The sequence below is a fragment of the Lates calcarifer genome, linkage group LG12, assembly GCF_001640805.2.
Source record: "Lates calcarifer isolate ASB-BC8 linkage group LG12, TLL_Latcal_v3, whole genome shotgun sequence".
In the NCBI taxonomy this organism is placed as follows: domain Eukaryota; kingdom Metazoa; phylum Chordata; class Actinopteri; family Centropomidae; genus Lates; species Lates calcarifer.
In genome coordinates this window covers 3,594,242-3,620,075 of record NC_066844.1, presented here as the reverse complement: position 1 = coordinate 3,620,075, position 25,834 = coordinate 3,594,242, and the positions used below count along the sequence as shown (strand labels likewise).

Here is a 25,834-nt window from a genome sequence, read left to right as displayed (position 1 = left end):
AGGGTGTGTGTCAGTATCTCTGAGCGGTGTAGTGTTTCATATGTGATAGAAAAGAAATGAGGCACCTTTTACACACCTTTGTAGTTGTAACTAATAGCTTTATTACAGGTCAGTAAATAATTAGTCAGTAAATCATTTGCAGATGCTTTAAGACAATTCCCTTGGCTGATGTTTATCCTCCTCCCATGGACTGATCTCCTGATAAAGAGCTGATAAACTCTGTGTATTAAAGTTTGGAACACCTGTAAAGTCTGTAGCAATAAACCAAAACACTGCAGTTCCCTTCAGCTCTGTGCAGCTTCAGCCACTTTCAGCTCCTTGTTTTGATTTTATAGCTCAAACTTTACTGCTCAGTAGGGTCAAGGTCACCTTGTGTGTGGATTGCATTTATATAGAGCTCATCAAGTTATAATGACCAATCAAGTCACATTCACACAACATTTCTATATGTATAACACATCTTTAACACGCATGTAGACATATGCACATTGATGCTGCATCAGGGGCAGTTTGGAGGTCTGCATTTTGCCCATCGATACTTTGACAGGTGGACTAGAGGAGTCGGGCTTTAACCGTCAATCTTCATCAGTAAATTATTTGCCTGCAATTAATAAAACCATCAATTACAACTTATAAACCTTTGAAACAAACAAGCACCTTTTAAAAAGTAAAAAGTCAAAGTAAAACTCTGACAGAGTGGTAATGACGTCGTTACTGTAACTCTTCCCAGCCACAGTATTACCTCTAACCCTGAATATACAGCACTGTACAGATGAATGGCCTTATGGATAAATGACAGGCAGATAATACCTACCTGTATGAACAGTGGGAGTGCCTTCATTCCCTTTCACCTGAGTTGACAGATGACTGACGGGAGTAAAAGGACACGGCTTAAAGAAATACTGTCTGACTGAGAACTTGTTTAGTTTATTTAATCTTCATTTACACAGAGAATGTTTGCAGATGAAGCATATTCCTCTCTCCAGCTCCTCCCTGCTTACATGACGTATATTTGTATAGGCTGAAACAGTGCGCCCTGTGTACTACTCGGTATGAGATACAGAAGAACAGCTAAAACCATATTAAACATAAGATCCTTGCAGCTTTTCATAGTGTCGCCTGCAAACCAGATGAAATATATAAACTCTACAGCATGTTTCCTACTTGTTTCACACATTCACAAACTAATGAAAAATGAATATAAATGTCACCTGAAGTAAAACTTGTTTAATTATTCATTTTCTTTGACCTGTCTAATCCCAGCCTTCTTCTTTTTAAGTTTTCATACACACATTTCATTCATGTGTTCTGTGGGAGTTTTAATAACGACAAGTTTCTTCTCAAGTGCTCAGACATGATTTTATTTGTTCTACAGGCAGAGAGCACGAGACACAGGTGGTCGGGGTCCTGGCTTTATAATCAGTCAGCAAATATCTGAATCAGACACTCGGAGCATCCTCAAAACACCTCATACTCTAATTACTTTTCCTTTTCCTGGAAATTTTTGTCCAGCCAAGCATGATTTGGTTCTGATTCTGGACTCGATACATCTCCTTAATATCACTAATTAAGAAGAAAAAAAAGAAACACAGTGTCACATTTATTTAATTATTCATTCTGAATGTATTTCACATGTGGATTCTGAAAAACCACTGTGATTTTTGGATCAGGGATTTTGTGTTTGCAGCTGAAGATAAAGAACATTTGCCATCGCTTCTTCCAGGAATTTCATCACTTAGACGCCTCTTCTCCTCTCTCATCCACAAACAATAAACTGACTCATAAAATAATGTTATACATTCTACAAACTCTGTTTCCTGCCAGTGAAGGTAGGGTAGGAGACGTCTCCTGGGAGAACTGTGTGCAATTTTGTTGGGACAGGACTTCACTTTATATAGGCAACAACTTCCTGACTAACGCCTCTAATATCTGTTTTACCTTCAATAAAACCCCTGATATTTTCTATTGAAAAACACCTCTCTTTTCACTTCATCCAGGATCACTCTAATAGCTAAATGTCGTACTCATGTGAAGTCAAGACAGACCAACTGCCAGGAAGAGGAAACGATGGATCCAACACTCCTGCCATGTGCTAATCACATCCCTACACTTCAAAGGATACAGCAACAGCTTACAGTTTTCACCTTGTCAGAGAGCAGAGACACCCACTGAAAAACAACTCTCTATTCATTTCATCTTGCAGAAACTGGAATGAACGAGTTAATGGTAGAACAAGGATCTGAAAACCTGGAAACCATGATCACTATCCAGAGGTCATGACGGACGGTGAGTCTCAGCTTTCAAGCTCAGGTCTCTCTGAGGTGATGCTCTTTTAGTTCATCTGCTATGACTGCAGATAAAAAACATCTCCCTGCTGTTAATGTGCATGATTTTAGAGAGAGCTCTACAATAAACTTTTTAATCATGTTAAATTCTGTCTAATTCAAATTCAGACAAAGATCCTGTCTCCTATAAACTCTCAGCAACTTTCAACCAGATAAATGAATTTCTTATTCTTAACAGCTGCCAACAACAGTGCTGCTTGTATCAAATCTATCCAGTGAAAGTATAATAAAAGTGCCACTTCCTTTCATCACATGTGATGTGGGTCTTTGCATACATGAGACAGGAAACTGTCAGAAACAGGTGATGATAAAAACAAAAACACAAAGACCTTGTGCAGAAGTGATGAACAAAATAACAGAGCCTGCAAATACAGAATGTGTCAACCTGTGAAGACAACACTCAAGACATCTCATGTGTGAACAGTAACCTGAACACAACATGACCTGCTGCTGTTTTCCTGCAGCCACTTTGATGTGATAAAAAAAGTGACAGATTTTTTTCTTCATGTGTTTCCTAGAAATACAGCATCATGTCTGTCCACTTCCTCTCTGACAAGAAAAAGTTTCCTTGCAGCATGCCGTCTTGTGGCTGCGCAAGAACATCACAGAACACGCTGGAAAGACACTGCTGATGTCACTGAGTGTGTGTGTGTGTGTGTGTGTGTGTGTTTGCATGTGGTACCACAGACCACAGAAACAGGTGAAGCTGCACCATCTCCATGGTTACCACAACTTCCTGTCAAAGTCAAAACAAAGTGACAAACATGCCTTGAAATCTTAAAGAAAGAGAGCAGGGCTTTAAAGTGGTTCAGGTTTTCTACAGACATCATAGAATAAAAAGAAAGAAAGAAAGACAGAAAGGTGGGTAGAGAAAGTGAGACAAATTGTAGATGGTTTTGAAAGAGTGGGAGCAAGGGACCAAGAAAAAGTGGGAGAAAGAGAAAGTGGGAGATGAAAGAGAGGCGTGGAGAATGAATGGAGGCCCACTGTCTTTTTTTTACAGTCGGAAAAAAAGTAGAAGGAAAAGGAGAAAAGCTGCTTGAGGAATTCCATTCAGCCATTTCTAAGAAGGCGTGGGAATTTCTTAGGAAATCCACCTCTGGGGACGGCAGAGGGAAAAGAGAACACCAGTGGAGGAATGAAGGTCATTTCACTCATATCACAAAAAAACATTTTCCCACTTATCCCCAGTGGTTTTGGATTCATGCTGTATGCTTTAAACTGTCCAACACTGAGACTGCTGCTGCCTGAACCAATATAAAATGACAAGAATGTGGTTTGATTTTTGTTGGTTTAAGCTTTGAAAAAAAAACATCTGTAAAACTCAACAACAACTTTTCTTTTGGTTATCCTCCTCAGACTGTTCAGTCTTCATTGGGCAACTATTTTGTACAACGTTCAACTGCAAGTAAACTGGTTTCACTCAGACTGAAACGAGCTTTTGATCATAAAAGGTGATCTTCATCAGTTTATCCAGTCATCATGGAATCACAGATCTTTCCATTTCATTTCTTTGAGCATTTTAAGGACTTGCATGTTGGTGTAAAACTAAATACTGACTTTATTCTTGGCAGCAGTTGAAAAAAAAAAAAAAACAATCACACCACAAAGTCCATTTAGTAGCTATTCCAGAGCTTTCTATCACACAGTTTTCAGGAATGAACCTTATGTCATAGTTGTTTGTTTATGGGAAAACTCCACAGGACAACTTTAATTAAGGTACATTTAGAAAAAAAAAAAAAAAAAAAAAAGCAGCTTAGACAATCAATCTAAGTCTGACAGTGTAGAAACTGTCCTAAAACAACCACAGAGGATAAAAACTTTTGAGTTGAGCACAAGAAAGACATTTTTCTGACATTATTACATTCTATAGATTTTTATAGAATAGTTTTATTTAAACATATTTCAAACTGATGTATTAAAATTAAGAACATTTGTTTTCACTCCAGTTTCCCCCGTAAAGACCCACCTCATCTCATTTGATCTGTTCACTTCATCATCTAACAGATACGATATTATCAGCTACTGGAGGCCTCCAACATTCAAAGCGTAGCTCAAGTTTTGTCTTTCCCAGAGGTGTTGCATTACTGCAGAGGGTTTCTCAAAATTAGGGGTCAGGACCCACAAATGGCTCACAGGTGGCCCCCCTCCCCTCTTAGCCCCCCCAGCACCCTTCACACAGGCTTGATTTAATGAGCTGAGGGTAGCAGGGTAAGAGGAAGATATTTCAAATCTGAAATCCACAGCGTGAAAAATGACTGAATCCCCTTTAACTGGGCAACAGAGCGGCTCCACGCTCAGCTGTCAAAGTGTCGTCAAAAATAACACGGAGGGTGGGGTAGGGTGGGGGGGGAAACAAGAAATGAAAAAGAAAACATTAAAGGATGTGTGGTTCTTATTTGAGATCAGTGTGTTCTTGATAGGGTGGAGCTTCCTCAACAACAGGAAATCAGTGAAAAAAAAATACTTTTTCACACTCTTTTTCACACAGAATGTACAAAATGAAGCATGAGAAAATGGACCACGTTCTCCCAGGAACCATGTTTCTGAGAACTGACAGTAACCCCTGTACAGTGATACATCACGACAACTGACCGAGTAAATCCAACACTCGAACTATAAATCCATTCCAGTGGTGGAAGAAGCACCAAAAGCACTTTTATTTAGTAAAAGCAGCAACACCACAGTGTAGAAATTTGAGATGAGTTACAAGTAGAAGTTCTGCATTCAGTCATTTAATTTAAAAATACACAAGAATCTACATCAAAATATATATAATGTGCCAAAAGTAAAAGTACTTCATATGCAGAATGACTATTTCAGATTAAATATATCATTGGATCATGAATGATGCAGTTGATAAAAGTGAAGCTAATTATAATTATCATGTATCCTTCTGGGAACCTTGTGTGTAGTGGAGTAAAATGTACAGTATTTCCACTCTAAAATGTGGGACAGTAGAAGTATAAAGTAGAAATACTAAAGTAAAGCACAAATACCTTAAAAACTGAACTGAAGTAGGGCTTGTGCATGTGGAGAGTCAGTTCTGCTTTCCTGCTTTCACAGCTTTGAGTGAGCTGCTCTGATTGGACCATAAAGGTTGAATGAAACATATACAGGTCTATTTTCTTCCATCTCATGTGCTTAACGTCTTATCTTAACCTGTAACTTGCACATTCAGCCGCTGTGTGTTTGGCTCTGAGAGCACAGGTGACCTGCACTCAACACTGTGGCTGAACACACTCCTGTGTCAACTCCCATGGAAGACTGAGGCTGCTGCTGCTGACGTCCCACTTTCACTTTGTAAGTCGTGTCGACATAAAGTCACATCTTTAAACCACAAAATAACATTCTCAGATATGTACACAACAATGCAAGTAAGTCTATTAAACCACTTAGTCAGCTTCTCACAGTGAACACAGTTTTTGTTTTGGTTACTTCACATTTCTGTGAGCTCTTATCACTGAGTGTGTGGATTTAAATCTGCTGACAGTTGTGAGGTTGTTTGCTGAGGTTCCCAGCACAGAAAAATCTGATTAAACAAAGTCCTGAAAACCTCAAGTCCTGAAAAACTAGTTTTATTTTTTAATTGACTGAATTTTTTTGTTCTGAACTTAAACTTTGATTTCTGCAGATTTTGTCCAAGGCCTCTAAAGTATCCACTCATTGTTTGCTTAAGATGAATCTGATTTCTAACGGATTCAGAGACTTGCAACATTAACCCCCATACAGCACAATTACACCCTGTGTGGAAAAACAGCAAAAAAAAAAAAAAAAGGAAAAGGAAAAGTAAGGAGTGAGTGAATGAATGAATGAGAGAGGGGGAGAAAGGGACAGAGAGTGACCGAGCAAGTGAAACAACAGAGGCTGTGTAAACATTAGTCCTGCAGATGAATGAGACTTCCGCTGCTTTGTTTTTCCAGTGTTTGGCGCATGATAGAGGCCGGGAATGAGTGTGTGAGAAAAAAAGAGAGAGAGCGGTGGGAGGGGCGACGGAGAAGGAGGCGTGTCTTCATCAATATCAAAATGAGTAGAGTTGCAAAGTTGTCGAGTTATTTCTAGCGTCCGAGAAATAAAAGTCCAGTTCACTTTGAGAAATGCTGCGTTTGTCTCGTCAGGAAACTCTGATCAAAGCTCATGAAGAAGTACGACTGTGTGTGCTGAGGTGTAAAGGTCGACAGCTCCCTCTGTTATCATAAGCGCCACAATAGACCAGATCGACACCCTGATACCGGCCGTGTCGGTGGAGGGATATTTATTCAGAGACTGCAGCTACACTCACACACACAAAAGTCAAAGGTCACCACAGAGTTAAAGATCTGCTCACACAAGCACAGAGTGAGCAGAGCGAGAGCGAACACACACACAAACGCAGCCACTGCTTTAGGGGATGGACAAAGCAGAGCATCTCTGGGTCTTTGTGTGAGTGAATGGGAGATCTGGCTTAAAGCTGGAGACACTCCGCGGCTCAAGATTAAGCCTATTTTTCTGTCTTTTCATTCTTTCTCCTTTAAATTCAGTGTTTGCAACCAAACTTTCCTGTTCCCAGTATTTCAAATCACTTTGAATTTTAGCCGTTACACTTGGATTACCTGCCTGATAAAATACCTTCACCTGTTTGTTTTTTAAAGCCCATCTGATCGTCCCACTGCTTGTGTTCCTTATTATTATTATTATTTTCAGTGATCACTGTGTGCCCAGATCTCAGCTGGGGGAATACTCTGACTTTCAAGCCAAGTGTTTTTCCTCAGGCAGGCTTGGATAAAAGCAGTTGTTCACCTTGATAATGTGTCGGTGCTGTGCTGCTTCACACAGACTGTAGTAAGAACCTGTTGTCTGCATCTCCTCATCTAACTGCTCATTGTGGCTGTGTCTGTCTGTACTGTTCCTGTACAGAACTTATCATGTTCATATCTTGCTGTGTAAACCTGTTTTCACTGAAGAACGGCACTGTGATGAGAAATACTTTTGCCAGCGTCCCGCTGGTTTGCTGGTGTAAAGCTTTTAATGTGAAGCATCTGCAGTGTAAAATGCAGTAATTCAACACAGCTTCAGAATGACTGAAAGCCATCAGTAAACAGCAAAATAAGGCTGATATCTGAAAGTACAAACAGGAACACAGGAACTTCAAAGCACAAAGAGCTGAACATAGAGAGCAGTTTTAGTGTAAGACATGGTAAAGAGAGAGAGAGGGGTCTTTTCAGGTTGGACGTTACTCAGAGTGGTTATCTACTGCAGTGGAAACACATGTTCATAGCTTGATAAAAGCAGACTGGCTCATGTTTGTGGCAATAACTTCAGTGATTATAATGTTGACTGATAGAAATGCTGGAAAAACTACAAAATAAACTAAGAGCCAAATTGTAATAAACCAAGATGATCCTTTAAACTGACTCGAAAAACCACATAATTATACTGAGTCAATGATAAATTGATTTTACTAAACTGATTAGAAGGCTCTCCCATTTCTCAGTCTCTTCCATTTTTAAACACTAACAAAAGCTTTCTCTCTCCCTCCTTCGCTTCTTGTCCCCCCCCTCCCCCACTCTGATACTCTTCATGTCCTTTGCTTTTAAATCCCACTACCTTCTGATCCTCAGTGACCCTCCGTGACCTGCGATGAGATGGAGGGGGGGGGGGGTTACGACCTGCTGTGCATGTGTTTGTGCCTGTGTTGAGCTGATGGGAGTCGGCGCAGAGGTCAGGAGGTCGAGCAGTGCTAATGATGCAGCTCATAAGCGTGCACGTGCCACACAGCGAGAAGAATAACAGGGCTACTGCAGATCGTGTGTGAAGATTTGACTTTTTACTAAGTTTACTAATCCATAACCAAGTCAACACAGAACATACAAATATGGTGATGAGGAGAAGTCCTGCAGAGTGACAAATGCATGACTAGTGTTATCAGCCCACAGCAATCTGCTACAGTCAGTTATTCCCATGTTATCACAGCATCTCAAGTAGAAACTCCTAAAGCGGTCCAACATTTCGTGAGGCCTCCTGAATAGAGAAAAGTAGATAAAGCTGATGTAAAACTATGCATCATCCAGTAGACAGCAGACAGTTTAATGTCAATGTCTATGTAGTATTTTGGTGTGCAGTGCACAGGTGGGAGAAGAGGAACAAACAGGAGGGATATTCATTCAAATGAGGCACTCAGCTGCTGAGTCTGAGTCTGAGGCTTGAAACAGAAGACAACTACTTCAGTAGATGCATTTCAACTGTCAAAAGAATTCAATAAAAGACATGTTTAATATACAAGTAAATGGATATGGGTGATTTTTTACTATATGAAGGCCGTAGGACAGTATATATTACTGACAGAACTGCTGCCTCTGATTTGAGAGGCACAAAAAAAAAAACACAACTCGGTAGGCAGATGTAAAAATACAGACAAGAAAAAAGAAAAACAAGGATACGAAAATCCAAAGTACAAAAGTTCAGGCTGAGGGAAAATCTAAAAAACAAAGGCAACTTCAAAAACACAAGAAGAATCAACACAGAACAGAGAGACAGAGAGACAGAGAGACAGAGAGCTAAGCACATGGCACCAAGACAATGTGGCAAACAGCAATGGGGGAAATGGAGCGGTATATATATCCTCAGGGAACTAACGAGGGAACGGGGAACAGGTGAGCAGGTGAGAGGAGAGGAGGACCTGCTCCTCCTCCTCCCTTCATTACTCTAACAATCTATCCTCGCTTCGTGTCTCCTTCATCTCCTCCTCTTTCCCCCTTGTGATCTTCCTTCCTCCCCCTATTTTGTTTCCCCTTTCCTGTTGATTGCGGTTTCTCATCTCTAATATCCTTTATTCCTTTCCATCTCACACTCATTTCCTTTTCCCTTACTTGTTTCTGTTTTCCTCTGTAGGTGTCTCTCTACGCCCTTCCTCTTTTCCTCTCTTCTCCTCTTTTTTTTCTATCACTCTTCTTCTCTCTTTTCCTTCTTTCCTCTTTTTCTCTTGTGTTACCTGCTGACATTCTTTCCTGTCCTCTTCATATGTCTCCTTTTCTCTCTTTTCTTCTCTCATTTTCATATCTCTCGCTTCCTTCAGGTTGTCTCCTCAAAAAATCTCTTGTTTCTTGCATTTTTGGAAACAAATGTTTGAGATGAAAGTTAGTTGGGAAAAGTGAATTCATTCATTCAGTCCTGTGTCTTTATCAAAACATTAAGCTGACTGAGCCAAAAAAAATGTTTGGTTATGTTTCTCTCTGTGCAGTGTTTTTGTCTTCTCATTTGACCTTAACTTGAAAACAAAGGCTGACTTGTACCTTCCTTGTATTGTGGTTTGACAAACGTGATCTTATCTTGCCAGTGGCAGATGACTTAGGCTGTTGTAATCCCATTTTCTGTTGAATGAATGAATAAAAAGAAAAGGGTGGTTCCAGTTTGCCAGCCTTCCCGTAAGTAAAAAATTTTTTTTATCACAGAGAGGAGAAGAGGAAGAAGCCTGTTAGTCATTCTGATATTGAATTACGCAGCAGCTTGAAATCTCGGCCAATTCAAACGGCCCCGGCGTTCCTTTCCAGCCAATCACAACATTCTCCACCGCCTACAGGATTCCTCTCGGCCAATGAGAGGCGAGTGTTGACTGACACAGACGGTATTCCATTCATTCCTGAGTGCTGAGCATTATATGTGTGGTTTGCTTTTCCTTTTTTCTGTCATCTGTCCACCCCCCCTCTTGTTCTCTCTGTTGTGTGTGTGCGATGAGGAATGTGCGGTGGGATGTGAGCAACTTCCTGTTTTTAATTTTACATTGTGTGTGTGTGTGTGTGTGTGTGTATGTATGTAAGAGAGGGAGAAAGAGCAGACATGAGGATGACAAGGGGAATGAGTTATAGCATATGGCTGAGAGTAAGTGGACACCAGGACATTCCAGCCATATGTGACTGTTGAATATGTGCGATTTAAAAACCGCCTCCACGAAATTCTGGATTCTGGCCGCAGGGATTTGACACAACAGCATTAGTGAGGTCTAACACTGATGAGGTCTGGCTCAAAGTCGGCGTTCTGCTTCATCCCAAAGGTGCTGAATGGGATGTTATGGGAAAATGGTAACTTTATGGACATGTGTACAGTGGGCATTATCATGTTGAAACAGGGAAGGACTTTCCCAAGCTGGAAGCACGCGATTGTCTAAAATGTAACTGTAACAATAAGAGTTCCCTTCATTGGAACTGAGAGGGTCAAACCAGGAAAATCAGCTCTGGACCAAAACAGCAGACAAACATACATAGTGAAAGAAAGAAAAGAGGGTGGGCTCTAACTGTAAGTTTGTGTGTGTTCTGTTTGCTCAGAACCGCTGACATCTACCTATCTATATCCATTATCACCAGAGTGACAGCTTTAGCCGAACTGTCAAAAGGTGTTTCTGTCCAAACTGACTTTTTTGGATCACCCTCTAAATGTTTGATCACCTTCTAAACTCAGCCGCTCAAAGCTCTGTTCTGTGAGTGTGATCACTTATTTTGTCATGTGACGTATTTGATCACACAATCCAGGAGCTGACACTGACATTTCTGTTTCGTCAGACTGCTGGAAAAGAACAAAAAATATCTATTGAACTGAAGGTTAAAGCTGCTAACCAAGGCTAACGATTTGTCAGTACAGAGCTTCTGTAGCCTGAACGAGCAGAGAAAGCTGCTTCGTTCATGTTGTAATAATCTACAAGGAGGTAATTTTGCTGCATATGCTGTAGGTTAAAGGCCTGAGAGCAGACATCAGGATTGTTTTTACCACATTAGAAAGTTAGCATGTGTACAATTAGCATTTTAACCACCACTAAATGTCAACATCTGGACATTCAGCAGGTCAAACAGAGCATGTTAGTATGTTAACATGTTAATGTTTAGCTGTTTTAGACTGATTTAGAGGTCTCCTGCCATGAGCTGAAGGACAAGAGTAAAGTCTGACTTGCTGGTGGCACTAGATGGAAAGTTCATTGAGCCCCTAAATCATTAGGATTCACCTCCTGTTGACAACTAATGTTAATGATTTTGTGAATAAATATCAGATTTAAAGCTAACATCACATACAATCCATGTAAGATAACCTCTGCATTACAATGTTCAAATAGCACCAGTTCACGTGGATTCAATTAATCGTGCACTGTGTTGTTTGATCCATGAACACAACATCTGTAATGTTGCGTTTAATCACCTTTGACCTGCACAGTTTGAACTGATTGAGGCGTTTTACACCCAAAAAGGAGACTGGACAAAAAAGATCTAGCTGCTGCTCTGATGAAGACAGATGAAAGTGTTTACACCACAATTTAAACAATCGTTTCGCCTGAAGTGGGTCAGAGGTCAAGTTCATGCTGCGTATGTAAACGCTCTCTTTGTGATGTTGCCAAAGGGCACGATGACACACGCTTAAATGTGAAAGAAACGAGGAAGAGGAACGTCTACAAAAGAGTGAGTAAACATGTGCGTGTGTGAAGCACAAACACACAGAAGACTAAACAGATGATTATCATGTAAATGATTTCAGCACTACACCATCCCTTCTCCCAGCCTGTTAGCTATTAGCAGAGAAAGCTAACTGCTGTGTGAGAGAGTGTGTGTGTTTGTTTTACAGAGGGCATGTATGTAAATACATCCGCTCTGTGGAAATGGCCTGTTAAATGGATGGCTACTCAAACACTGCTGATCACAGTAAAACCCCTCAGGACTCTTTCTGTGTGTGTGTTTACAGGTAAATCCCAAGACGAGACCGCCTCAGTCTGAGCTGCTCCACAGGGGCGCAGCGGGTCATGTGGCCTGTTCAGGTAAGCAGTGTGTTCAGGTAAACAGCAGGAGCTGAACTCTCAGTCTTTACTTTGGTTTGTTTGTTTTGTACATCAAGGAGCTGAACCCTGGTCTGACCACAGTGGACGTCACTCTGAACAGTTTGTACAGATAACACCTGTGGTTTTGAAGTCAGTGTCAACAGTGCCGATTTTCTCTGCAGAGTCGAGCATGTGATCTCTGACCGAGACGTTTGCTGCCGTTTAATCTTGCTCAGAACAGCGACTGGTTTGTCCTCATTTATACCTCAGTGATTATTTAATTATAGTTAAAAAGGGGAATTTTCTGACTCTGTTAGAATTAGCAATCAGGTGCTACAAAAGAAATTAAGAAATGAAATGTGACACAAGAAATGTAGGGAAATGAGATGCAACTAAGTGCGAGCATGTCATGTTGAGGTGTCTGAAAAAGAGTTTTTTCAGCTTGTGACTCTTACCTGTTTTAAGCTTGGCTGCACATCTGGTGCTGTTGTGCTGTTGTTAGCAGGACAGTCTCTGTTCGCCAGTGGTGGAATAAAGGAGGTAAAGAGCTTCTTTATTGACCTTTTTTTCCTGAGCTTTAATACAATATAAAATCTGCAAAGTTTGGATATGAATCACAAACAAATCGACAAAATGATAGAAAAATCTTTTTTTTTTTTTCTTGGCTGAAAACAGAAGTTTTGTCCTTTTTGACACGTGCACATACGTCTGTCACATCACAGAATATTTCTATGTATGTAGGCGCACAATGTTAATATAAACATAGCTGTGTCTGTGTTATGGACGATAATCTCTCCCCCTCCCTCACAAGGTCACTCTGAGGTCCTGGAGACTTTTGTCTGGACTCTGCAACCTCCAACCTTTGACTTCTTCACTCTCGGCTGATGGTGGCAATGTTTTGTCATCGAGGAACTGAAGCTTGTAGTTCTGCTAATCTCTCTCTCTCTCTCTCTCTCTCTCACACACACACACACACATACAGAGGGGTGGATGGTTCATTGACATCCAGGCTAAATACATCAGTTCTGGGAAACAAAATGGATTTGTTTTTGACATTCACAGAAAATTCCCTCTCCAGCTCTCTCATTCTTTTTATTATTTATTGTTTTTGTCACCTCTCTTCTCCTTCACCTTGTCTTTCATAGTCTTTATCTATATTTTTTTTGTCTTGCTTCTTCTATTCAATGTCTTTATCTGTGTTTTTTTAGTTCTTCTTTCCTCTCCTCTCTCCTTCTCCAAATCTCTATCTGAAACAGTCTCTTCATTCCTTCAGGGGTTGAAGGTTCATATTTCCTCCTGCTGAGCTCAGAGGCTTTCCTGGTTACAGCTCGTTGAGCAACAGTTTACTGTGTACAGTGTGTGTGTGTCCTCTGGCTGTGAGCCCATCCAAACAGAAAGCCCAAGTGTGAGGAGTTGGCACAGCAGATGCCAAATTGTGTAAGTGCGTGTGTTTTGTGTGTTTGGGTGCAGTATCCAAGGAATTACATGAAATAGATGTATTGTTTAAATCTAATAAATGCTGTTTTTGTAATTTTTTTCTTAGCAATGAACAAACAAATGTGCAAATACTTCGGAGGGGAAAATGACTGCATGCAAACAACATATTGGTGCAAAGAGACAATATGTTAATATGTTTTCCACATATTAAGCCTGAGAAAATGAGCTTTGAGAATTGGACATTTACATGTTCACACTAGCAGATAGGAAGTGGGTGTTGGTCCCTACTTTACATTACATTTAGAGTGTTTTCATTTTGAGTTGTTTCCAGCTCTAATGTCTCTAAGCTAGCGAGTTTATCAGCCTGTTTTTTATGAGCAGTTTGGATCTAGTCAGCCCTAACAGTGTTTAGGAAACCCACTTCAACCCACAGGAGTATCTGACAGCTCATCTAATGTGTTTTGCTGCTATGGAGGAGGTAAATTCCTGACCGGTGAATATGAGGTGAAGGCATCTCCCAACAATACAGCAAGGGGCTGAGGATCAGAATCACTGGTGGCGCTGGATATCATGTACAAGTGCTCAGTAAGGCCACAGAAACTCCCAACATATCCACCAGAACATGAAACCTTCACTTGCCACTGGCCAGTCAAATACTTCTGCTGTCAAATATGAAAGAGTGGTTTCATAGAAAGTCTAAGAATTACAATCATCTGTGATTGCCAGGTAGTATTTATGACCTGTGATTAGATCGCTATTTATTGCTCCTATAGCCATCTGACATCAGGAACAGGTATGTCAACAGCAGTTTAACTACCACATGCAGGTAACAGGCAGAAGCTTTTTACGCTATTGCCTGAAGCAAGCAGCTGCTGCTGAGATACCAGATCTTTTCTCCAGGGAAAAAAAAAAGAAAAAGTCATGCGACTTGACTCCTGAAAATGATTAATAGTAAGTAGGATTAAACATGTTGGCTGTGATCCAGCTTACTAGGCCAGGTTGTCCTCTCACTGAATAACAGACAATGTTGTGATGATGATGATGTAAGGGTCAAAATTGATGCACCCGCACTAGACATGACATATTCTTCTTCCTTGTCAGAATCTGGAGCCTCTATCACCCAAAATGCAACTTTAACTTAAACACCCACTCTGTGCTAGTGCCAGCTGGTGTAGCCTCGAGTCGAAAGCCTCAAGCAGAAATGAGAAGCAGGCTACAGATGTTTGATAGTTTCATTTCATTTCTAAGGCATTGATTATACTCCAATCTCATTGTACTTTAGTATAATGACAATAAAGGGCATTTTATTCATTCTATACTCCCTTGCAGATGTGCATGGACAGCTGAGTTCACACAGCCTCTTTTCAGTGTCCATTTTAGTTTAGTTTTTCCTTCTGATGACGTTGAAGTTGGCAGGAGAAACAGAGCTTCAACTTCCACATCACCAAGGACCAGTGAAATCAGAGGCTGTCCAAAATACACACTCACATGGAAACTCTCTCTCACACACACATGCACTTCCAAATCCCTGGAAAGTTGTTAGAGGAGTCAGGACCTTCAGCAGTAAGGACACAGACCTGTGTGTGGTATGTATTCCTAGAAGAAGTGTGTGATATTACATAACCTCCTGGCTGTGTGACAGTACTCTGTGTTACTATCTGAACCACAGGCAGCTGGCCTGCAGCTGCTTAATCCCTACAGTTTCTCCATACGGTGGTAAAAGTCAGTGACAGGTTTCACACACGGATGGCCATGTTGTTGGTCCACTACTTTGGTTTAGATATGAAATATCTTCATGAATTTCAGATGAATTGCAATTAAACTTGGTATGGGCATTTGTGGTCCCCAGAGGATGAACCCTATTGACTTTGGTGATCCTCTGACTTTTTATCTAGTGCCACCCACAGGTCAGTTTGTTCAATACTTTGCTTTGGGATCGCTAGCATTGCTGTAGACTCTTGAGCTTGCTAAACACACAATAAACCGTTGATGACTTTTTAAAAATCCCACCTTCTACAATACTTGAACATGACAAATGAAGCTTAGCAAAGGTTCAGTCATGAAGATTATTTCTCTGTGCATTTAAGGGATTTAAATAACAGAGTTCAATTAAACTCTCATAAACTCATTTAGTTTGTTGTCCACTCTGTATTGACATAGAAGTTACACCTTATACTGTTAATGTCTTTATCATGGAAACAATTAACTGCTGGGATTTGCAATTTGACAACCTTTTGAGATAGATCTCCTGGTGATAAGCATGCAAATGTTTACCTTGACATAACAGGGTGCACCTGAATACACCATTAGTTTTGGTCTCTTTGGTTTAACGGAAGGACACACCTTTGGGAGGGTCATGTCCTCTGAATTGGGATGCAGCTTTTGCCTTTACATCCCATCAATCAAGCTAAAAATGATTTAGAGTTACAGTTGGTGCTTAGAAATTCATTAATATCTCAAAACTTGTTTCCTGGGAACAAAGACTGTTTCTATTCCTGCTGCTGAGGACTGTGACACTCTGCAACTGCAACAACACGCCAATAAGTTGAATGAAAATGAAACATCACAAATATTCTTCCTAATGATATTCTTGATAAGAAACTACACAACTGAGTGACTTTTGTTCTCTCATTTTGAGCAGTGCATCATTGAGGTTGTGAAACTACCTGTTAAAGCTCCCACACTGCCACATCACACCCACTTTACCATCTGAGGGAAACCATCCTGTCGACACTTTGAAAGTCTGGAAATCACAACTCAGCTGCTCTGCTGAAGGTGTTTTCTGAAAAGGTCAGTGATGAAAGTGAAAAAAAATACACTAAAGTGTGACATTTTCCACCAAAGTGACCTTTTCGCCTCCAGATGTTTTTCTTTTTTTGTTTGGCTTCACAAAAGCTTCCAGTTACTGTTAGTTACAGTTAATGACAGACAGCCTGTAATTCCTCCTGCATTCAAAGATAACTAATCTTACATTCTTGACAGAAATATTTGAATAAGATTTGCATTCCTGTAAACTTTCCCTCAGGGTGTAACCCAGCAGTGCACAGCACACTCTGAAAACCAGAGGTACAGGAGGAGAGATCCTGAGGGAGCTGAAGAAAAGCCTGACATTAAAAACCACACAACTTCTCTGCGTTAAAAGGTCCTCCTGGGTTCACACCTGGATTGCCACCTGAATTTTTAAAAGTTTCTTTTTGAGCTGAAACAGCCCTGTCTTAATCATCCATACTTTTGTGTTTTTCTCAAACACTTTATTGCTCTATTTGCTTAACAGCTGCTAAAGTTACTTTCAAGATAAAGATTTGATTTGCAAAATACAATAATCTAAAATGTACTGCATACTACATAAAAATATATTAAAAGCTTGCAAGTATCCTACAAAAACCATAAGATCTTTGTTCTGGTTTCTGAAAAATTATCCAATTTTAAGACAATAATGCAATTTTTATTCACCTCAAATTACTACCACACATGTGCTGCTAAGTCAACAAGTCGCCCACCTTAAACACCCATATAAGTTGCTTGTCTCTAACCTGAGATACAGACAACAGGATCTGACACTGCTTCAGTTTCAGGTGGGAATACATAACAAGCGAAATCTTTCACACCATTACTTTGTTTGCATGTTATCGTTTCATACACTTAGTATAAGAATATGAATTAAGGTGGTTCTAATGCTTTGAGGAACATTTTTGAAGCACACTCCAAAAATCTGACATGAACCCTGTGGGTCCTTATAGGCACTGATGTCTTGACACATGTTCAGCAGCTGCCAGGAAACTATACACCAGGATTCCAGAATTGCTCAAGAAAGTTGATATTCAAATTCAGTGTTGCCAGAGGATCAATATTTGAATGGTATTTGCGTGTAAGTGGAAAATCGGCCCAAGGCGACCATTGTGTTTTGTTTTTTTTTTCCTCTGAAATATGAAGCAACCAAAAACGTGGAGAACATTCTTGCCGGGGCAACGCTTATCTGTCTATCTGCGGCCGGTGTTGAGAGGTGATGTGGATTCCCGGGGGTGGGACATTATGTCTTTGTTTACCCTGCCATCCGTTAAGTCAAACCTGTTGGTAATCAGATCACAAATCACTGTTATGTTCTGCTGTGATACCTGCTGTGAATGTATGACAAAATAGTATGTTGAAGGAAAGTTTTCTCAGCGTTAAAATTGTCTTTGTGGATGTTTTCTAATGCATCTCTTTGCAAACTTGTTTGGTGGCATTTTCAAATGACACAAAGTGTTACTAGCATTAAAGATTATATTGACCCTGTTGATAGTTTTGTAGATCAGATTCCTGCCCCATGATCCAGTTACTTTCTCATGCAAGAGAAGTAATATTATTTTGGTTTGTCTTCTTCCTACTCAACCTCACGTACTAATTGATGTCCTGTATTTCCCATAATAAGTTTTGTCCAAATCTGAAATAGAAAAAGTGAAACCATCATTTAAAAAGATAATTGTTCACAGAGTCACCAACTAGACGGACTGGTGCAATATTGAAATGGGCAGCAACAGCGGAGCAGGGAATTTTATTACACAGCAGAGATTACGGCAACAAAGTTGGAAAAGTGACTTTAGAAGGAAAGTTTTGATTAACTGACTATTTGTACGTTTTCTCTGCTGCTCAATGTGGTTTCTTGCCTGGAGCAGGTGTTGGTTATGATCGCTTGCCAAGAGTTTCAGCCATGTTTATGATAAAAGAAGTTATAATGTGCCCTCTGAGCAGCGCTACTTCCTCAGGGTAGTCTAGGCGCTACAGTGAGTTGCTATCGGAACGTGATAGGACAGGGCTAACTCATTAGCATGCTAACTTCAGTAGAAGAAAAGAAGTGATAGAACTAGAAGCAAAACACTGAGCGAGTAAAAGAATGAAATTTGATGCTGAACTTGCAATATTTTATTTAGGCTGGTAAGTAAACAGATGTTAATGCTAACGTTGGCAAAACTTATAGATAACAAATAGCTCCACAAATAGTTTGTGTGAAAGGGCTGAATTTCATCTTTTTGATGACATCTAGCTGTTTTTCATGTGAAGGATGAACGCAGCTATTGAAAGACGCTTTGGACAAAAGAAGGGACTGAAATGTTCTTTTTATTTTTATTTTTTTTTCTTACCAGCTGCAGTTATAATATAATTAGTTTTCAGTGCAGGTCTGGGCAGAAATAGTCCACCGCCCTGCGATCAATCCTCTTCATGACAGTGGATTTAGACTTTAGCTGGAAGGTGTTTTACTTGATGATCATTGGCCTTCATCTGCGTTTATTTTGTTTGTAGGACAATTGAGCTTAATTACAGTCTGATGGGGGTTTTACCCGCCTACGACTTTTGCACAGAAATAAAGACAACACAACTCCTCCGCAGTATCAGTGTGTGATCGAGAGCAGGGATAAAAACAGATGAAAGCCTCATTAAGGGGGAGGAAAGGTTCAAAAACAGTTCAAAGTTAAAAGTCCCAAATCAGGGACAAATCAAAATCTGGGTGGAAAAAATAACATGAAAGACTCTCCCTTCTTTTGTCCTCAGTCTTTTTGGTACATCCTTGTTGTGCTGTATTTCTGTATTGCAGGGGCAATAAATGTTGAGTTTAGAGATTCACTGTCACTTATAAAATATGAAGAAGAAAAATCAGCATTGTTTGAATTCAAATTATTGACCAGCCAATCAGTCAATGAGCTCACACTGGGAGGAATCTGATTGGCTGACAGCTGAAGTGGACTCACAGCTACAACAGAGACCACCATGACTTTCAGAATAAATGTTCTCCAGTTCTAACTAAGACAAAAGCTGTCAATGATTAAACTCACTCCACCAACACACAGTCACTTTCTGACTCTGCCTATCCACTCTCTGCTCATTCTGGGAGACTTAATGACTCAAACACACAAAGACCTTTAGCAGCTGTTTCAGTCTCACAGTAAAAAGAAACTAAAGAGACCATTAACCCATTCAAGTGGATATTTATGGATGGGGCAGCAAATGAAAAGCGAGTACTTTGCCTAAAGAAGTTCTCAAACTGAGCCAACTTTACTTCAGAATGTTTAATGTCCAATTGCTTCATCACATTAAAATCTATCACTTTTAACATTTTGCTGCTGGCATATTATTTCCCTTACTTAATTAATGTGTAATGTAGTTTAATCACAGGAAAGTGAGTAAATCATATTGATTGCATATAATTTATCTTTCATTTATCTTTGTTTGACACATTGTTTAATTGTTAATTTTTCACAGTATTTAGTAAAATCTCAACTGTGCAAAACTACAGCTCCCATTAGGCTTTGATAGCATGCCAAGACCCAACTGCAACTTATATTTGGCATCAATAACAATTAGAGGTGACCTGCAATCGACAGGTGATCTGTCCAGGGTGTACCCTGCCTCTTGCCCAATGTCAGCTGGGATAAGCCCCCCCGACTGTGCCAACATATGAAGCAAATGAATAGTTGCCTATCTCAACAGTTCTGATAACTCAGAATCTTAATCGCTAGCCCCTTTAACACAGAGGTCGTGCTATATTGTAGTTAAGAATACCCCTCATTATTCCGTCTTGCTTGTTTACATTGAACCCCAAAATGGTGGGAATCAGAGGTGTGACGTGTAACACAGCAGCCTCAGTGTCAGTTGGCATCTGTTCCATCGTGCCAGCTCTGACTCTTATACCTCGATCTGGCTCTGTGACTACCTCTGCTGCCGACATAAAGGTGGTAAAGCCCACATAACTGACGTTTGTTGCTTTAAAACTTTGCAAAGTTCATTTTGGACCTTGAAAACAAAAGTTGAGAAAACAGTTGTTGTGGAGCTTTTAATCAAATGATCTTCCACAGCAGATATAGTTCACCCCAATTTAAAATCGTCCCCATCAAATGCGCTTTTTCCCCCTATCTGAGGAAAAAACACTGAGACTGAGAGCCAGAGACAGACTGGAAAGTACTGGGGCAGAGAGAGATGTATTGGAGTTTTAAATCTTTTTTGGGGATTTGTTAACAATGAAAATAAGACATTTCAAAGTTAAAATGAGGTCAGTGGTATGGAAAATAACCGCAAAACAGACATTAACTCATATAAAAAATATAATGTTGGAAACAATGATAACCCAAAAATAAATTTTAATCTAAATTGCTGTAGCTGTTGGCCAGTACTTTACTACTTTGATCATACTGACCCATTCTTCTCTCATTATCCTATTATACTATTTCCATTAGCTAATTCTTTCCTGCTGAATAAAGACCCTTATTTTCTGTACAGTCAGTCTGAAAACCTGCTCATTAAGAAAAATCTCAAAGAACAAAGATACAAGGAAATGTGAAGTATTGATCATGAGGTGTGAAATGCTTGCTTTCTGAATGACTGTTTCATTTACCTGCTATCATTGAGATAAAATAAGGGAGGGTAATTGTTTCCAGTGGGGAAAATGCCCACAGAGGTACAAAACAAAAATGAATGAAAGCTTTTGCTTACATCTTTATTGTATTGGATTATGTGACAGTTGTCACTGAGGCAGCAGAGATACAGTAGCTTATCAGGAATAAAAGTAAAAGTGCATTTCCTGATACACAGACTTTGTGAAACCTCTACGCTTTGTCTTTTAAGTAGCTACTTTCAGGTCACAGCTTCAATAGTGACCTTGGGTAAAAAGCATTTCACATTGGTTTACGAATGACTGCGCTGTCACACTTGTGTAGATAGGCGTATCTGTGTCGTTTAGCAAAGCGCTCCCTGCTGTAGAGGAATGAGTCACCAAATAGTAAACCAAGGCTACGCCAGGAAATGTGCAGTCTGTATTTGTTTGAGTGAGTCTGATAAAAAAAAAAAAAACCCCAGGTAAGTTAAGGACATGAGCGTACACATAAATAAAGTTAAACACACACACACATGCACTCATACACACAGTCCGTCTCCATGACTTCAAGGGACATTATAGAGACTTACTTTAACCACCTTAACCATAACTACTACTTGCCTAATCCTAATTATAAAACATGTCTTCCACCTTAAAATGTAATGTTTTTCATTATTGGGACTTGATGAGAAGTCCCGATAAGGTCCCCACAACTTTAGTAAAACCTACGCCACACACACACACACACATACACAGTTAAGTTGACACACGTTTAAAGCTGTTGTGCAAAGTATCAAAATCTATATATTCATTATTGTGTTTGTTTAGGAACATGCACTTTTACAGCTGATGGAGGTGATTGGTCTTAGGTGAGAAAACCTGATGGTTGTTTTTGGTAACAGTCTCAAGGGTTTTACTGGTGATCATATCTGCTCTGTTTTATTCTCCTGTGGTTGAATACACTATACTACAACTATTTTGGTGCAAAAGAAAACCACAAGGTGTGCAAAAAACCCCACAGAGGTGTTGATCATAAGCAGCACCAAACAATGTCCGATAAATAGACGGCAGATAAGACTCCTAAACATAAATCAATGAGTTGTTACTTACTTGACAGAGCAAATGTGTCCTGCTCTTCCTGACCACTGGACAGACTTCTAATATTTTAGCTTTCTTCTAGCTTTCTGTTTGTTCTTCAAAATGTTTTATATTTCTTTAGTATTTACTTGGTTTCTTTCCAGTTTATAGGCCAGTTCATGATTGCCCTTGGACGACAGACGACAGATGGACTGAGGACATGGATTACAGTCGGGGTCAGCCACCACTTAACGAGAACAGCACCATGAACCAAGGAACCAAAGAATCTGAGCAATTAAAATACAGAAGATGCACTAATTCATGTGAATAGAAACAGAAACACTATAATAATGTGAAGGAAGACCTGACAAATTAGCCTTAATTAGTTAATTAACAATAGTCATTATAGCATAGTAATAGAACAGAGTGCTAAACTAGTATCTGTCTATATTCTTGCTCTCTTTTCTCTATCCATGCCCCCAACACCCCCACTCACACAGGTATATTGTTGTTTGTGGTTTCCTGTGTTTCTTGTTGCAGCCTTGTTGCTCATCTGTCTCTGTCTCACCTCCTCTTTCCTTTATTTAAATACCTCTAAATGGTGGCTGAGTTTTCCAGATGTGGGTTGGGAAACATTTGCTTGATTTCTCATTTCACCTGTACTGTCCAATTGCAGTGGTGGTTAGGGAGATTGATTTCGACTCAGAAACATGTAGATTTTAATGATAAAAAAATGTGAGAATGTGACTAATTACAACATATAATACTTATTTTAAAAACAAACAAACAAACTTTGATATATACTGCCCTTTGTGGGGGCGTTCAAGTAAATGCTTCTTGCTAAGTGTTTACTGAAACTTCAGGCATAAATGTGGAGTTCCAGTGACTGTGAATCAGTCCAAGAAAAAAAAGAAAAAAAAAGAAAAGAAGAAGAGAGAAAAGACATGCTCAGTTATCTTCCAGGGGGAAAAATGTTGCTTCAAAAAAACCCCAAACTTGAACTAATTAAAACATGCAGATGAGGAAGTGGGTGTTTTGCAGAACTTTTGTGACGTTGTGGTTGTGCGCATTGACAACATAAAAGATCCCCTTTAACCCCCCACCCTCCGTGATCATTGTTGTTTACTGTTAATCTGTCTGATCATCAGCCACAAAATGTAACCTTTGAAGGGAATCTAGTGAGCTACAGCACTGTGGCTATAAATAGCACCATAAATTTTAGTGAGACATAATGTATCTGGTCACATATTGTCATATACATACATAATGTATATGACAAGATGTGGACTTTTTTGTTTACTTAGCATCAGATATCATTTGAACCGTTGAATGCATTCACTGGAAACATCTGTGTACTTAATTACCGTAAGAAAAGTATCATAACCGCCAACGTAATCGGCATGTTTGCATTCTCATTTCCAATCTTTTGTTTTCAAATCCAGAGTGTCATCCTCTTGAAACACATGAAATTGATCTCCCTGTGGGCTGACAGAATTTCATCTGTTTCATTATAAATCTATGGCATGGTATTCATTCACAAAAAGAATATAAAGTATAAAATGCCCTCTGGTAATTAAGAGGATTCTGCTTGAAATCTTTTGGCGGTTCAAGACTTGTAGCTCCTGTGGTCAATTTCTTAGCTCTAAGCAACAACATTATAAATGGATTTTGTTGTTGCATCGTTTGCTGCATAGAGCTATTAAAAGATATATATATAGTTCTCATGATGTAGTTCTCATGAAATGGTCACACAGAGTTATGACTGTTCTCATAAAGTTCATGATTGTATTTCCTGGACATTTGTCTCAGATGTTTAGTTACTGATTGTTCAAAATGTCATCCATTATAAACAGCAAAATATGTTTCATGTCCATGCTTTCCAGAACAACAGAGATAGGACAGCATCGTTAATCAGAGCCTGCCAAAATTATTAGTTTTCTCATCCAACATTACTGTCGTTACGGTTCGTCAGATTTAGGCTGGAGGTTATGAACGCAGTCCTCTCATTCGTTTGAACAAAGCCAGTCCAACTTCGCTGTGAGCGAGGCAATGCAGTGGGCTCTGGTAAAACAACGCAGGGTTATGCCCCCCCAAAAAACTCAACCAGACTCGATGTTTGCTGCAGTGACGTCAGCTGACAATTGGCAGTGGCCAAACAAATAGAACCACACACACATTCCTTTGCAACATGAGCGCTATCTTGCTATTGTTTATCTTGCAATTGTTGTAATGAAAGATAAAATAGCTGTGGTCATGATAACTTTCCAGAGTTGTAAAAGTCTGAGAAGCCTTTAAACACTGAAGTCTGTTACTCCAACTGGATTTCATGGATTTTTATTTTACTGCATCGACAGTATCTTAAACATGTCATCACCAACGCAGTCCAATATCCTGTTTTAATCTTCTGTCTTAAGTTTACTTAAGTTTTATACATAGAGTGACTTTCTAGATAATTAAAGGTTCTTTACATTAACATAACAAACTCGGGGAGTGACACAGTGCAGAATTGTAGCAGCTGGATATGAAATACATTTATGGACATAAAAAATAAAAAGACTGGAACAGTCACAGCTGTGTTTGGGAGGGAGTTCCAGGGAAAAGTGGGAGGATATGGAGAAGGCACTGTCGCCCCACGTCCAGTACTTGACCCTGGGTGGAGGATACAGAAGGTTGGAGGGACAGAAATGGAGATCAGAGGAAGGAGTGAGGTGGTGGAAAAAGCCAGTGAGATAATTATAAGATTCTATGTCAAAATAAGAAAATACATCCATAGTTTTATTTTCTTTGACAGATGCAATGCACCTACACACACATTTGACATCACCTACTCAAGATGTATGTTTCTCATTAGGTTTGTACAGCTAATGTAGTCACGTATGGGTGGAGCAGGTTTCAAGAGGTTCGGTTTACTGGGATATTGATGTAAGGCATATTTTTCTCATTGGTTTGATGGTTTCTAGTTAAATAAGAGGACGTTAGTAATGTACAAACAACTGAAACTTCACTCTGACAATAAAAATAACTTCAGTTATTGAGGTTTGTAGAGGCTGGAGGTGTTTCCAGGCGATGGGGGTGTTTGAGAAGAAAATGAAACTGTGTTGAGTCATCAGAGAGTGAGTGTGTGTGAGTGTGAAGTGGTGATGAAAAAGGAAGTATTAACCCCCTGTAGAGTGGTCAGTCAGAACAATGTGTGTGTGTGTACTTATCCTTATATTATTATGAAGACCAGTTTAAGTAGCAGACCCTACAAACTGAGGACATTAGGGGTAGGTGAGGATATTTTGTCCAGTACACATAACATTAAAGGAGGATTGAGGATTAAGGACTTTGTTTTAGGGTTAAAGTTAGGATAAGGTCTGGGGATAGGCATTTAGTTGGGGTAGTTGAGGTTAGGCTAAGGGGCTTGGGAATACATTATGTCAATGAGTGAGGTCAAGACCAGTGTTATTCTTTTTGCATCCGCAAGTATGTGAGGTTCACATGGACTTGTCAGTGCACGCATCCTCCGAGCATACTATAAACAGTAAAATAAGAACAACTACATGTCCATGGTGTCTGTAGCGGTCTGTGTGGGCATCCACATTGCCACAAGAAACTGCCCCATCTGTCAATGGATGACATTTCAAAAAAGAGCAACAAAAGCAGTTTTACACAGAGAGAAACAACATCTGGGAAAAACAAAGAAACACAGGATTTGTTTTATGTGGATTTTGGGGATTTATTCTGGATTTTTTTTTATCGTATAAATAAAATCCTCTAAACTTTATTAAAACCACCAGCTGTTTCTGTTGTTGCAGGAACAACCCCATCTGCTTCCGTATAACAGAAAGTGAAGGGTTATTGTCTTTTTACAAAGAG

General features: G+C 39.7%; 2 long non-coding RNA genes across 2 annotated transcripts; one reads left to right on the top strand and one right to left on the bottom strand.

Moving 5' to 3' along the window:
- Positions 1 to 626: 626 nt before the first annotated feature.
- Positions 627 to 9,716, bottom strand: LOC127143078 (uncharacterized). Its single transcript, XR_007814250.1, has 3 exons — positions 9,617 to 9,716; positions 9,316 to 9,426; positions 627 to 8,345 (listed from the first exon to the last, which is right to left on the bottom strand). It is a non-coding gene; the product is annotated as an uncharacterized LOC127143078 (long non-coding RNA).
- Positions 9,717 to 11,673: 1,957 nt separating this feature from the next.
- On the top strand, positions 11,674 to 16,944 carry LOC127143076 (uncharacterized). Its single transcript, XR_007814248.1, has 4 exons — positions 11,674 to 11,764; positions 12,045 to 12,117; positions 16,196 to 16,344; positions 16,580 to 16,944. It is a non-coding gene; the product is annotated as an uncharacterized LOC127143076 (long non-coding RNA).
- Positions 16,945 to 25,834: the final 8,890 nt, after the last annotated feature.